Below are 15,659 nucleotides of genomic sequence, written 5' to 3'. Positions count from 1 at the left end.
TGGTTTTTGTTCTGTCCCTTTAAGTGATACAGGCTCAGAGAACAAAGGTCACCACTAGCAAGTCAGCTCAAAAGAAGAAACTTCTTTAAAACCTGGCTTGGGAAAACAGGAGATTTTTTTTCCACCCCAGCTTCAAATTTATGCACCCCAACAAAAATTATGGCTCAGGTTTTGTGTTTTGTTTATGTGTTTGAGAAATCTTCTTGTGCAAGTAGTTTATTTGAGAAACTGTCTTCTTTCTAGTGCATTTGTCCTGTCTACGAGGAAAAAGTAGCAGGCCTGGTCTCTTTGGTTGTCTTATGTAAGAACAAATAAGTCAGGAAAATGTAACTGCTCAAGTCTTTAACAAGCTTACCAAACAACCAGCTGGCCCAACTAAAAATTTTACCCAGCTTTCAGGGAAGACAAACTAGATAAAGCAAAGCAAATAGTCAGGTTTATCAAATGTGTTGTAAAAGATAAAAAAAAAAATTTTCATGTTATTGTTTTTAATTTTTTTGTTTATTTATTTATTTTGAGAGAGAGAAAGAGAGAGAGAGTGAGCAGGGCAGGGGCAGTGAGAGAGGGAAAGACAGAATCTGAAGCAGGCTCCAGGCTCTGAGCTGTCAGCGCAGAGCCCAAGGTGGGGCTCGACTGAAGTCAGGACCTGAAGTCAGACATTGAACTGACTGAGCCACCCAGACACCCCTTCGTGTTATTTTTTATTTGACAATTTGAATCACTTAAATTCACTAAAACCATCAACTCATCATCTTTATTTTTTTCCCTATAAAATAGGAAATTCGCAAATTGTTCCTCTATCCTGTGGACCAAGTTTACTATAGATGAGAAACAAATCCATTATTAGAAGAGTAATAAGAATGTAGAGTAAAATTAACATATTTCAGCTATCTAGTGAAAAATCTACATAGTTTTCCACATCCATTCTTCTCTTTAGACAGGACAAGAAGTAAGCTCGTTACAGGCACGTGTGTAGGGACATCTCTCCTTCCAGTTCATTATATTATATTTTGTTTTCAGAAACTCACAAGATTTGCAGATTCCCACAACACAGGACAGCAGGCACCATTCCATTCTCATCACGTCCTGTGTACTACTTCTGAGTATCGAAGAGACTGCATTTCTTCTTGGCTTCCTGGGCTCCCAGATCGTATTTCCCTGTCACAGAGGCACCATTGGCAGAAAACAAGATTGGTAGGGATTCCCAGAAACGTAGGCATTAAAATCACATGTAAGCCAAGGTCTTCCTGCTGGTGCAGGTGCCAACAGCTGTCCCGGTGCTCACCTGCCTTGTCCATATGCTGAGCTGGCCTCTCACCTGGGCACACACCCAGTCAGATCTGCCTGCTAGGCTGTGGGATTTAAAGGATGATGTTGCTGTCATGCTTGCAACAGAGAAAGTGATTTTTTTCTAGCTTATAATAACAAATCAGGATGTCCTGGAAGTCTTTTCAATAGCTTGTTTTGCCTTTTAAAAAAAGGGGGAAATTATAGTTTATTTTTAAAGTTTATCTTATAAATACAACATACTCTAAGTTCAAATATACCAAATAAATAAATAAATAAATAAATAAATAAAGTCAGAGAAAGACATCTTTAGTCTTTCTAGATTATCAAAAGTTATAAAGCATGAGGAAATGTTTGTGATCAAAATTAGGTTAATTGACTAAAATAAGAAATAAAGTCGCTGATCCTGTCCTTGCTGGTTTCCTGCACTTCATGTTCAAATCAACAGAAATCAGACTGAAGTCACCCTCCAAATACAATTGGTAACATTTTGGTATAAGTCTTTCTAGCCTTCTCTGTTTTTAAAATCAAAGTGGCAAAGGGGCGCCTGGGTGGCTCAGTCAGTTGAGGGACCCACTCTTGGTTTCTTGGTTTCGGCTAGGGTCATGATCTCGCAGCTTCGTGGGTTCCAGCTCTGCATCCCCTGCTTGGAATTCTCTCTCACGCCCTCTCTCTCTGCCCCTCCCCCACTGGTGCTGTCTCTGTCTCTCCCAAGATAAATAAATAAACTTAAAAAAATTTTTTTAAATAAAGTAAAATAAAATCAAAGTGGCAACATGCCATGCTAACAATCTTACCATTTGTAAGATGTTAACACTCTTACCATTTGTTAGAAGTCCCTCCACCTTTCTCCTCAACTATGATATTCCTCATTCTTGCTGTTCTTTATAGTTTTGCCCCATGGTAATGTATCACTAAACATAATATTGCTCAATTTTGCCTCAATTTTGAACTCTATTTAATGAGATCATATTTCCTGTATTCTTTTGTGGCTTCTGTTTTCCCACAACCTTTGTTTTTGAGATTCATCCATGTTGGTATATGTTATACTAATTCATTGTCACTGTTGTGACAATCTATGTTATCCATTCTACTTTTGATGGGATTGAAGTGGTCTTCTGTTTTTGGCTACTATGAATAATGCTGCTATGAATATTCTTGTACATGTCCTCTTCTCTCACATATTCTTTTTTCCCCCTTTTTCCTCCCCCCCCCCTTTTTTACAGCCTTTAAAAATGTAAAAACCATCAGACAGACTGTGCAAAACTTACCTCAGGCTAGGTTTAGCCCAGGTACCATAGTTTACCAGCCTCAGCTCTACTGGACATGGATAGCCAGGTTTTCTATATCCCCTTGAGTCAACTTGATAGGTGTCATTTTCCTGGAAATGTGTTCATTTAAAAAGATTTTTCAATATATTTGAATAAAATTGTTCATAACATCCTCTTATTTTAATTCCTACACACTGAAGTTATGTCCCCCTTTCCATCTCTAATATCGTTTATTTGCCTTTTGCCCATTTTTTTTCTGATCTTGGTGCCATAAGTTTATCAACTGTATTGATTTAACAAAGATCCAATTTTTGTCTTTGTTGGTCCTTTCTAAGTAACGTTTGCTAGGTACTTCACTAATTTCTACTATTACTTTCATTATGCGTTTCCTTCTTTCTTGGGTTTACTCAGCTCTCTCTCTTTTTTTTAATGTTTATTTATTTATTTGGAGAGAGAGAGTGCACACGAGTGGGGGAGGGGCAGAGAGAGAGAGAGAGAGGGAGAGAGAGAATCCCAAGCAAGTTCCAAGTTGTCAGCACAGAACCAGACATGGGGCTTGGTCTCATGAGCGGTGAGATAATGACCTGAGCCAACATCAAGAGTTGGACGCTTAACTGACTAAGCCACCCAGGTGCCCCAGCTCTCTCTTTTCTAACTTCATCTTGATATAAATGCATAACTCAATAACTTCCAGTCTTTCTAATAAAAGTCCTTTAGGCTATATATTTTCCTTTAATAATGCTTTAGCCACTTCCCGTAAGTTTTTATAGACAGTGATTTTGTTACCATTTTGTTTTACTATCATTCAGTTTTACAAATTTTCTAATTTTCTTTATGATTTCTTCTTTGGCATATGATTTATTTAAAAATGAGTTTCTTGGGGCGCCTGGGTAGCTCAGTCTCTCATGACTTGTGAGTTGGAGCCCCACGTCAGGCTCTAAGCTGACAGCTCAGAGCCTTGAGCCTGCCTCGGATTCTGTGTCTCCTTCTCTCTCTGCCCCTCCCTCCCCCAAAGTAAATATACATTAATAAATAAATAAATAAGTAAATAAATAAATAAATAAATAAATAAATAAATAGAAATAGGTTTCTTCATTTCCTATCTACAGGATTTTTTTTATTTTTCAGATAATCTTTTAATTAGAATTTCCTAGATTAATTTTATTGTGGTCCCAGAATATGGTCTGCAAAATGCCAATCTTTAGCAAGTTTCTCAAACTTACTTTAAGGCCTAGTATGTAGTAAGTTTTTTAAATGTTTCACGTGTGTTTAAAAAAAAAGTTGATGATTGGAGAGCCTGGGTGGCTCAGTCATTTAAGCATCCGACTTCGGCTCAGGTCATGATCTCACAGTTCATGAGTTCAAGCCCCACACCAGGCTGTGTGCTAACAGCCTCTCTGTCCTCTCTCTCTATCCTTCTCCCTCTCACACTGTCCCTGTCTCTCAAAAAAGGAACAAATGTTAAAAAAAATTTTTTTTTAAGTTGATGATTCAGTTGTGAGACACTTTGATCATTTTATTGTAAATCTGTTAGTCAACTCTTCTATATATTACTTTTTTGCCGTATTTGTCAGTTACTGAGACAGGTATATAAAAATATCTGAAAATAGTTGACCCTTTTTATTTATTTTTATGCTTTTTGACTTAAAATCTGTTTTGTATGATAAAAATAATAAAGCTACATCAGGTATCTTTTGATTAGGTTTTGCCTGAAATAGGTTTCACTTTTGAGCTTTTTTTTAAGCCTTCAGTGTGTATCTTGTAAGCAGCCTATATCTCAATTTTACTTGGTTTTGTTTATAGTCTAGCCTAATTATCTTTGATTTTTTAACAGGTTCATATACTTGAATTTCTTTCTACCCCCAAATTTTAAAATGTATCCTGTCTTTTCTGTTTTCTTTTCTCTTTTTTCATCTTATTTTAGATTGCAGAATGTTTTATCATACTACTAACTTGAAAATTACATATACATTCTAGAAATTTTAGCAATGTTTAAAGTTAATCAATCTTTGCTTTCCATCTGAAAAATAAAAGGGTCTTAGAATACTTAATTCCATTTAATCCCCTCCTAATTTATATGCTATTATCAAACATTTTCTTTCTTTCCTTTTTTGTGTGTTTTCTCAACAGGGTAGGTTTTTTATTGGTACAAATATGGCTTTACAGGCTTAGATTTACTCATATTTACCACTTTGTCTGCCTTTATTTTTTTTCTTGCATCTCAAATCTTCCTTGTTTGTTTTATGCCTGGAGTAAAACTTTTACTCCAGATTTCCTTTAGTTAGGCTCTGGTGGATGTAAACTTTTTCAGTCTGTGTTGTCTAAAATGTCCTTCTTGCACCCCCACACAGAAGGTGCAACCTGTATTGTTCCTGCGTAATGAGAGATGCTTTCTATTTAACCCCACATCGTAGACAGGTCCTAGACCCTGTTTCCTGGTCCCAGAGCCACAGTCCAAGATTACTACTCCAAATGCAGATTAAAGTCCAAGTTCACCAAATTAAAAATACCCCAGCTTCAATTCTTTGCTTACTTTCTGGGTTCCTGATCTTATTTTACTTACTTTCTAGCTTATGGATATTTTTCAAAGATTTAAAAATATATAGATAATCCAGTATTTTTTGGAATGTCAGTGAAGTTATTGAGTGTTAAGTTTTCATTTACTCATATACTTACTATGACTTGAAGAGCCTTTTCCCATGTTATGTCCCAGCCTTTGTAAATATTGTTTATAAAGAATTTAGCTTAAACAGAACAAATGTATTATAGTTTACATATCATTATTCTACTGTTGGGCATTGGTTTCCATTATTTACCATCATAAATAATGCAAAAAGGGAATCTGTCATAAAACATAAGCAACAAACAGCATAAAAAGATATGAACATTTTAAAGACTTTTGATACATATCTCATGATACATTGGCTTTTCTTCAATTATTCAAAAAGGTGAACATCTTTCCATATGTCTCATTTCTTCTTTTTTCTTTATGGATTTGTCTATTAATGTCTTTTTTTAAGTTATCAGTGAGATCTGCTTTTTAATGTTATTTTTTCTTGTAAACATATTGAGTAAGAGCAAGCTGAATTAAAATGATTTGTGCAAAACTGTCTATTAAAGTTCAATTTCTATATCCATCCTACCTCTTCACTCCTAAGCACAATGTACTATGGGTGACAGCATTGTCCTGAACTATTTTTGTCACAACTCTGTGAATGGATGGGTGACATTCTCACCTTGTTTCTCATGGTTGGCTAAAACTAAAGGCTGTGCATACAACAATTACAGAAAACAAAGGAATTGAATGTGCAAACATCTTTTTTTTTAGACATCTTATTCTTATTCTGTGTCAATTCTTCTGTATGTAACTATATTATCAAGAAAATTACCATATGGGAAGAATCCTGGATTGTATTGTATAAATTGGTATATATATACATATATATATATATACACACACACAAAACAATTAGAATTAATCAGTAACTGTCCTCCTAAGCCTGTGCATTTCTAACTTTACAACCAGCCTCTCAAAGTCACATATGATTAGCATCGGAAGGTGCCTGGCTCATTTTGGGAGCCAAGCTAAAGATCATTTCACTCCAACAGAGCTTGGCCTCTTCTCAAAATCTTGGGCCAGAAGACACCATTGCAGGCAAAGAGGACACATCTGGGAGGCAAAATGCCTTACTTTGCCACCAATTCCACTGGAAAGAACTTTAAAGAAGAGCTAATGGGGGCACCTGGGTGGCTCAGTCCGTTAAGCATCAGACTTTGGCTCAGGTCATGAACTTGCTTTCGTGAGTTTGAGCCCCGCGTCAGGCTCTGTGCTGACAGCTCAGAGCCTGGAACCTGTTTTGGGTTCTTTCTTCTCTCTCTCTCTCTCTCTCTCTCTCTCTCTCCCACTCTGTCTCTATCTCTCTCAAAAATAAAGATTTTAAAAAATTTAAAACAGATAAAGAGGAGCCAATATCTGAATACAAAGGAAGAAAATTAGGTGAAATGACCAAATCTAGTCCAACTGGAAAAGAAGCCAGTTTTTCTGAGAGCTAGTCCAGGGCCCTGTTGCACACACTCTGCTACCTTCTTAAGCCTTAGATAATAACTATATTCCCTTTGAGCTACAAGATCTGTGATACGCACACATTTATAAAATGAAATCTGTCTTCTTAAAGTAAGAATTACAAATTCACAAATCAACTACATTAAAGAGAATTTGAAGGATGACTTCAACCCACTCAGTCTCAAATTACTTTTATTAAAAACCTCCTAGTAGCTGGTGACTTTCAGAAAGTGTATTTGAAGGTAACATAATTCCTAGTGGATCCACAAGTTGTACTAAAAAGATAAAAGTTGTACATATTTGTAAACTGAGAAATGAGCATATGTAAAAGGAAAAAGGTCTGTTCTCTTACAGACATTATGCTAATTTAAAATAACACCAGCCTAGGCCAAGTTGAATAGTTAGTTCAAAACTGGTCCATGAGACAGCACCTTTAAAGATTGCAATAATTTAACTTTTAAATAAATATTTCACAGGCTTCACTGTCATGATTTTAAGCATTTTAAAACCATACACTGTATTAAAAATGCAAAGGTATATTTAGTAATATGTGATAAGAAAATTTTACTACAATCGATGTTAAATGGTTTAAAACAATTTAGCATTATCTCTCATAGTTCCAGGGGTTACCTGGGCTCAGGCGAGTGATTCTCACTTGAAGTGTTTTATGTAATTGCACTCAGTTGGTAACTGGGTCTAGAGGCAGCTGAAGGTTCAACCCAGTTAGCCATGATGGGTGGATGCCAACTGGGAACACAGGGGGAGCTGTCAATGGGATTGTCTTCATGTGGTCTTCTCCATGCCTTCAGCTTCCCACAGAATGGCAGCTAATTTCCAAGAAGGTGTCCCAAAAACAAGCATTCCAAAGACAAAAAATGGAAGCTGCAGATTAATTAACGTTCTGCCCAGAACTGGTGCATCATCTTACTTCCACTTTAACCTGCAATTACAAGGCCAATTCAGATTCAAGGGGACAGAGAAATAGACTCTACTTCTGGATGTAGCAATAGAGAAAAGCATATGCATTAGGAAATATTATTTAAACCATCTTTGGAAAACATAATCTGTAGCAACTTGATACTAAGTCTTGTAAAACAAAAAACAGTTGTATCATTTAGTAATAACTGACACTTACTATATATTGACTAAGTATGAGTCCGTGACTATATATTGACTAAGTATCAGTCCGTGTTCTAAGTATGGATTTAGTATGGATTATATTTCATTTAATTTTCAAAAATAAGCTTAGGAGGAAATTCAACCTGTCTAAAATCATGTCTGTAGCTTATGTGTGTGGGTAGGACAAGAGGAATATATTACTAAGATAAATATTAAAAAATTTATGTTATTAGGTGGGGTGCCTGGGTGGCTCAGTCGGTTAAGCATCTGACTTTGGCTCAGGTCATGATCTTGCAGCTCGTGGGTTCAAGCCCCGTGTCAGGCTCTGGCCTGACAGCTCAGAGCCTGGAGTCTGCTTTGAATTCTGTGTCTCCCTCTCTCTCTCTGCCCTTCCCCTGCTCTCTCTCGCTCTCTCTCTCAAAAATAATAAATAAACATTAAAATATTTTTAACTTATGTTATTAGGTACTGAATTAAATTATGGTATTCATAATTAAAATGTTTTTAAGTAATAATTCAAGCCGATTTACCTAAAAATCAATAGGTTCCATGACAGAAAAATTATCAAATTGTTTTTTTGATTTTGTAACTTATTATTCTTATAGAAGCAATATTCATTGTAAGCAGTGAAATGATGAAAAAATTATACTTTTTCATTCCCATCAACAGCAATGTATGCTGACAGTTGATATGAATCTTTCCACACCCTTGTCTATGATCACATATACACTAATTTATTATGCATAAGGGTCTGTTGTTTGTTGCTATAGAAAATAGGATTCTATTATATCACCCTCAAATTTTCTTTTTTTGCAAGATTATAGTGTAGATATTCTTCCAGGTCTATAATTATAGCCCTAATTAATTCTTTTTAAGAATTATGTGATATTACAAAAAAAAGAATTGTGTGATATAACATAGAGTAAATGTATCATATTTATTCCACTGATCTATTAGATTATTTAAAACCAAAATTGAAAGTGAAATCATCTCTTCAAATAGGAGAAGCACATACAACAAAATGGTCATGATAGATGTAAAATGAAGTAATAGATCATGTTTAACGTTTCAGTGAAAAAATTGTTAAAAATATAACTCTGCCTACTATTTAACATTCAGGTAGAACAACTTACTTTACCCAGAAGGAACAAAAGTACATGTATCAGAGCTTTATTAAAATATATTTTAGGGGTGCCTGGGTGGCTCAGTCAGTTGAGCATCGGACTCAATTTCGGCTCAGGTCAGGATCTCACAGTCTGTGGGTTCGAGCCCTGTATCAGGTTCAGGCTCTGCGATGACAGTGCAGAGCCTGCCTAGGATTCTCTGTCTCCCTCTTTCTCTGCCTCTCTCTCTCTCTCTCTCTCTCTCTCTCTCAGAAATAAATAAATAAACATTAAAAACTTTAATAATAAGATAAAGTATATTTTAATCCCTATATTGAAGCACAATTGGCATACAATAAACTGTATTAGTTAAAATGAACAATGTGATAAGTTTTAACACATGTATGCACTCAAAATATCATCACAATAAAGGTAATGAACATAACCATTTCTCCCAAAAGTTTCTTTATCTTTGTCCCTTTTGTAATTCCTTCATCTTGCCAGATTTATCCCTAAGTAATTCATATTTTTGATGCTATTATCAATGGTATTATCTAATGTCAATTTCTGATTATTATCTCCTAATGTATAGAAGTACATTGATTTTTATATCAATCTCATATTCTATAATTTTGCTAAGCTCGCTTATTACTCTCAGTATCTTTTTTTGTAGATTTCATAAGATTTTTTTACATGATGATCATGTTATCTGTGAATAAAGAGAGTTATTCTTCCTTTCCAATCTGGATAACTTTTGTTTTTCTTGCCTTATTGTCTGGTTAGAACCTCTAGTAGAATGTTGAATAGAAATGAGTGGTAAAAGCAAAAATCCTTGAGTTTTGGGGGGAATGCAAGCAGCCTTTCATCATTTTGCTGAGATTTTTTTTTCTTTTTTTAACCAGGAATGGATGTTGAATTTTGTGAAATGCTTTTCCTCATCAGTTGGGATGATCATATACTTTTTTTCTTTTTCATCTGTGTTATGAACTGGATGTTTGTGTCCCCTCAAAATTTATATGTTGAAGCCCTTCCCCCATCACAACATGACTGTAGTTGGAGTTAGAGCCTGTAAAGAGATCATGAAGGTTAAATGAGGTCATAAGAGTGGGGCCCTAATTTGGTAGGACTGGTGCCCTTATAAGAGGAAGAGATAACAGATAACAGACCTCTCTCTTTTTGCCACATAAGGACACAGAGAGAAGGCACTATCCCCAACCCAGGAAGAAGGTCCTTACCGGAAACTGAATTGACTGGCACCTTGATCTTGAACTTCCTATCCTCTTGAACTGTGAGAAATAAATTTCTGTTGTGTAAGCCACGCAGTCTATGGTATTTTGTTATAGCAGTATAAGCCAACTAAAACAGTCTATTAATATGTTGAAATGCATTCATTAGTTTTCAAATGTTAGGGAATGAACACCACTTGGCCATAATGTATTTTCATTTTTATATATTTGTATGATCAAATTGGCTAAAATTTTCCTAAGAATATTTTCATCTTTGTTCATGATGGATATTAATCTATAGTTTTCTTATCTTGTAATATCTTTGCTCTTGGTTCCAGAATAATATTAGCCTCATTGAATAATTTAGGAACTATTCCTTCCCCTCCAATTTTCTAAAACAATTTGTGTGGAATTTACATTATTCCTTCCTCAAGTATATAATTCATCAGTAAAGACATCTGGGCCAGTAATTTTCCTTAAGGGAAATTTTAAACTACAAATTCATTTTGAAAGCAAATTTAGGAATATTGAGGTTGTCTCTTTTTTCTTCAGTGAACTTTGGTAGTTTGTGTCTTTCAGGGAATTTAAACATTTCATCTAAATAGCCAACTGTATTTTTATAAAGTTCTATATATAGAATCTATGGTGGTATCAGTTCTCATACTACTGGAGTTTAGATCTTCTATTATTACCTTAATCAGTCTAGCGGGAAGTTTATCAATTTTTTTTATCTCAAAAAGTAACTTCGATATAATTGATCTTCTCTATTGATTCTCTATTTTCTAATTCATTGATTTCCACTCTAATCTTTATTATTTTCTTTCTTCTACTTAGTGTTTCATTTACTGTTAGTTGACGTCATTGATTCAAGACCTTTCTTTTATCTAATATAAGTGTTTTATACTAGAAATCTTCCCCTAATTACTAGATTAGATACATTCCACAATTTTTACTTGATATTTTAATTTTCATTCAATTCAAAATACTTTCTATTTTCTTTTTTGATTTCTTCTTTGATCCATAGTTTATGTAGAAGAGTATTACTTTCTTTCCGAATATTTAGGGATTTTCACAGTATCTTTCTGTTTTTGCTTCTTACGTAGCTCTATTGTGGTCAGAAAACATACTCTGTATAATTCGAATTCTTTTAAATTTATTGAATTCAGTTGTTTCATCACACAGAATATGACCAATCTTAGTAAATATTCTCTGTACACTTGAAAAGAATGTATGTGCTGTTGTCTACTGGAATGTTATACACATGCACATGTCAGTTAGTCAAGTTGATAGTGCTGTTCTGGTCTTCTACATATTTTCTAATTCTCTATTTCTTTCTATTAGCTAATGAAAGAGGAGTTAAAATATCTCTGAATATAATTGTGGATTTGTCTATTTTGCATTGCAGTACTATCAGTCTTTGTCTTATGTATTTTGAATTTTTGTAACTAGATACATAAACATTGAGGATTGTTATGTCCTCTTGATGAATTAACACTTCTTTGTTCTTCATAATACTTCTGGCTCTGAAATCTATCTGAAATAATATAGTCAATCTAACTTTCTTTTGATTAGCCTTAGCATGATTTATCTTTTTCCATCCTTTTATGTTCAACCTATTTGTGTCTTTATATTTAAGGTGGGTTTTTTATAAGCCATGTGTAACTGGGTCTTGCCTTTTTACCCGGTAACCTGTGCCTTTAAGTTGGAATAATTAGACCATTTACATTTAATGATTATTGATGTGTTGGGTTTAATCTACCATATTGCTATTTGTTTTCTGTCTTTCACATTTACAAGATTGTTCCCTTTCTCTTCTGAATTAATTAGGTTTTTTGTGGTTCCATTTTATCTCATTTGTTACTGATTAGCTATAACTTTTTGTTTTGTTATTTTAGTGGTCGTTTATGGCTAATAGTATACATTTTTAAATAATCAGTTTACATTCAAGTATGATTTTACCACTTCACATATAATATAATAATCTTATAGTAGCACATTTTCATTTTTCCTATCCCTGTTTTTGTGCTATTGTTTATGCATATTCTTCTTATATGTTTATTATAAACTCCAAAGTTATTTTTGCTTTAAGCAATTTTTTCAAATTCTTCAATGTAAAGAAAATGAAGTTTTTTTATATGTAGCCACCTAGTTATCATTTCCAGTGCTCTTTGTTTCTTTACATAGATCTAAGTTTCTACCTGGTGTAATTTTTCTTCTGCCAGAAGGACTTCTTTTACTAGTGTAAATCTGATCACATCACTCTTTTCACAAAAACTCTTCAAAGGATTCCAGTCACACTTAATGTAAAGCCCAAATTTCTAACCCATAACCTGCTGGATTCTACATCATCTGGTCCCAGGCCACCCTTCAGATTTCATTTTTTTCTCTCACTCATACCTTAAGTCTTCTTCAATTACACTGGTCCCCTGTTGAGTACATGTTTCTCAAAGCCTTGAAAGTTGCTCTACACTTTACCTGGGCAGCTCTTTCTGCAATTTATCACTTGTCATGCTCTTTCATTTCATGGAAACCTCTCCTCCAGTATCACCTCATCAGAAAGGACACACACACACACATTTCATTTATGTTTTATATTACTTTATTTCTTTTCAGAGCACATAGTGCTACTTGAAATCATAATATGTTTTTGTTGACTATCTCTTAATCTCCATCATTAGAATTAGGCTCCATGAAGATAGAACTTTGTTCACCCACACATCTTCGGTGCCTTGAACAGTGGTGGCTGACACATAGAACTGGCTTAAGAAAAAATTGCCCTTCAACAACTGCCTGGATTAATTCTGATAACCGTTACTACCTCATATCAAAAAAATTCTGAAAAAGAAGATTTAGAGTAGGCTGGATTCTGGAAAGAATTCAAGAATAACACACAAGTTTGGCAGTCTTGAAAGTACAGTTCCTTTTCTATTAATCTAAACAAGCTAGCTTTTAATTTCAAAGCTATAATTAAGGTTCCACCTCAGGGCAATAGAGGGTAAAGAACAAAGGATAAGAGAGCCTTTTTCTTCTTAATTGCCCCTCATCCTCCCCAAACCCTGCCCATTTATTGAGTACACAAAGGCATTAGGAAGGAGGGAAGGGAGAGGAGGATGAAGCACCAAACTTCCTTGGAAGGAGGAAGGAGTTGCCAACCCACCCCTACTCCTACCATCATAATCCAACAGCTTCCAACAGATTTGAGTCCAAGAATTTTGGAAGTGGTTAAAGTCTGTGAAGCTGCTCCATATTTGAGAGGCTTGTTCAATTATTTTATCCACTCAACTGACTATGAATTAAGTGATGACCCAGCCAAAGGACCCAGCACCAACATCCTCTGTATGAGGCATCTACACCCATCTGTTCTGTGCTCTGGGTCTGCTGCTAAGACAAAGTGATCTTAATGTAGAGTTATCTGATAAGTCCCTAATTCATGCTTAATATTTTTGGCTTACACCATTCTCTGTCATCATTTTCTATTATTTATAGAGATGAGTTTATGCTGTATAAATTGTGTCTAATGCAAATAACTTCCTATTTTATGTTTTTTTTTTTACCCACAAAAATATCTATACTTATAACTAGAGGAAAAACCATTATGTACTACAGTGGTGTTAATTTGGGGTAGGCCTCCATAAGCAAGAATTATCTCCCAAATTCCTTTTACCATACCATGTTTTCATAATTTATATATTTCAGAAGTATTATGCAAAAATTACTGCAAGACATAAAGATAGCAGTTTTACATTGGAATCTATTTTTTTTCCTATGCTACAGGAATATTCATGATTACAATAGAAGTTACATATTTTGACTACCCTATCCTTTGTTTATACAGAAATTGTCTAAAACTATTCCTATACAATCACAGTTTACTCATGAGATTATTTTGAAGACTAAAAAATAATGTATATAATGAATTTAAATATAATAAGCATTAATAAATATTAGGTATTATTGATTAATAAGTGATGGTATTCCATGTACATAGATTTATCGTATGCAGAATATTGTAAAATGATTCTCAAGACACTTCTTTCAGTTTTCACAAACCTGAATTACAAGGAATGGCTGATCAAAACAATATACAATATGCAAAGGAGGACAATAGGATAAAATAACTCTTTTAGGTACAATAATAATTATTATATTATATTATAACAGTATTATTCTATAGTGAGAGAATAATAGAAACATCTTTCATTCACCCAACAAGAACATACTGAGCATCTAATATAGACCAGGTGCTCGAACATAGACAAAGCTTGGTTAAGAAGCATTTTGTTCACATTGATCAGTGGAGAGGAGCAGTTATGCTGATCATTTATGAAGCAAAGAGTGGGAATTTGGAGGGACATTGTCTGGACTCACTTTAGGTAACTGGGAGGCCATCTGTAATTCTTATTTAAGTCTCATGGGAAGACTCCTTCTTCACCCTTCCATTTCCTCTTCTTCCCCAAGGTTCCTGAACTCACTCTCATCCTGAGCCAGCACACAACCCACCTCAAACAGGCTGGTCTCAGGGTAAAACTTTCTCTGAACCACCATCAGGTCATGCCCCTCATCCACTTCTTCCTTACCTAATTCTTTCCAGCCTTGCTTATTCCTCTTTATAAAATAAATGGATCCTTTCTGCCTCCCTCTTGAGATGCTTGCCTTCTCCATTTCACAATAATCCTTTCAAATTAAGTCCTTACTAATCCAGATTTGTTTTTTATTTGACACTACTCACCGGACACCAATACAGTATCTCTCAATAAGTATAATACAATCAGGTTTTACTCCAGCATTTGAAGAGTTTAATATTTTCTCAGTTGTTCAACAGCTAAAATATTTTGTCAGTAATGGGGCATAAAAGATACATGCCTCTGGACACTACAATCACAAAGCAAGATACTGGCATAATAAGAGCTCTGAGAGTATCTGAGTTTGAAGTAGCAACATAAGCCTGTCTTCCCTCCCCTGCTGCTGCCAAAATATGTGCTCACTGAATGAATGGCTGGTAGAAAACCCACCAAGATTTTTTTCTTCTTTTTCTTTTCTTTCCTTTCTCTTTTTCTCTTCCTTTGGCCTGGATACATATAGTTGAATCCAGGTAAGTGAAATGCAAGTGGATACGTCTTTTCCATACTCTAAAACACTACAATAGAGAGATAAAGGAAAGAAAATGTAATGAAATCTATCAGCACCCCTTAGAGGATGTGTCTCCCTGAAATGTTGAAGATTTACTCACTTAAATCTCTTTCTAGAAATCTTTCTGAATAACATTGCATATCTTATAGCTTTCTGCAACAAAGTACTCTAAATATAACTTTGCTTTTTCTTAAATGATGTTCAATCATCATTATTTTAAAATGAAATTCCACTCCAGCATAAAGCAATGGTAACTGTGATCTGCTGTGGTGCAGAGGACTGTGTTGCTGACACTCTGGAGTTCTTTCTTCTTCTTCCCCTTCTCCTCCTCCCTGACCCCTACCCCCTACTTCCCTTCCCCTCTTCCTCCTTCCTCCTCCTCCTCCCCACCCCCCACTTCTTCTTCTTTCTTCTTTTATGGCTATGGTCTCCTTTCTATTAAGAAAGGCCCAAGAATTTT

General features: G+C 34.9%; 1 long non-coding RNA gene across 2 annotated transcripts; it reads right to left on the bottom strand.

Annotated features, from left to right (window-relative positions):
- Window positions 1–653: 653 nt before the first annotated feature.
- On the bottom strand, window positions 654–7,965 carry LOC123385530. Of its 2 annotated transcripts, none has more exons than XR_006598222.1 (4): window positions 5,235–6,118; window positions 2,559–2,668; window positions 1,286–1,468; window positions 654–1,158 (listed from the first exon to the last, which is right to left on the bottom strand). It is a non-coding gene; the product is annotated as an uncharacterized LOC123385530 (long non-coding RNA). The 2 variants fall into 2 exon arrangements; XR_006598221.1 differs by lacking the exon at window positions 5,235–6,118 and adding an exon at window positions 7,252–7,965 and having other exon boundaries at window positions 655–1,158.
- Between the last annotated feature and the right edge of the window lie 7,694 nt (window positions 7,966–15,659).

Source organism: Felis catus, chromosome B2 (genome assembly GCF_018350175.1).
Source record: "Felis catus isolate Fca126 chromosome B2, F.catus_Fca126_mat1.0, whole genome shotgun sequence".
In the NCBI taxonomy this organism is placed as follows: domain Eukaryota; kingdom Metazoa; phylum Chordata; class Mammalia; order Carnivora; family Felidae; genus Felis; species Felis catus.
The sequence above is the reverse complement of the archived record's forward strand: the minus strand, read 5'-3'. Positions and strand labels throughout refer to the sequence as shown.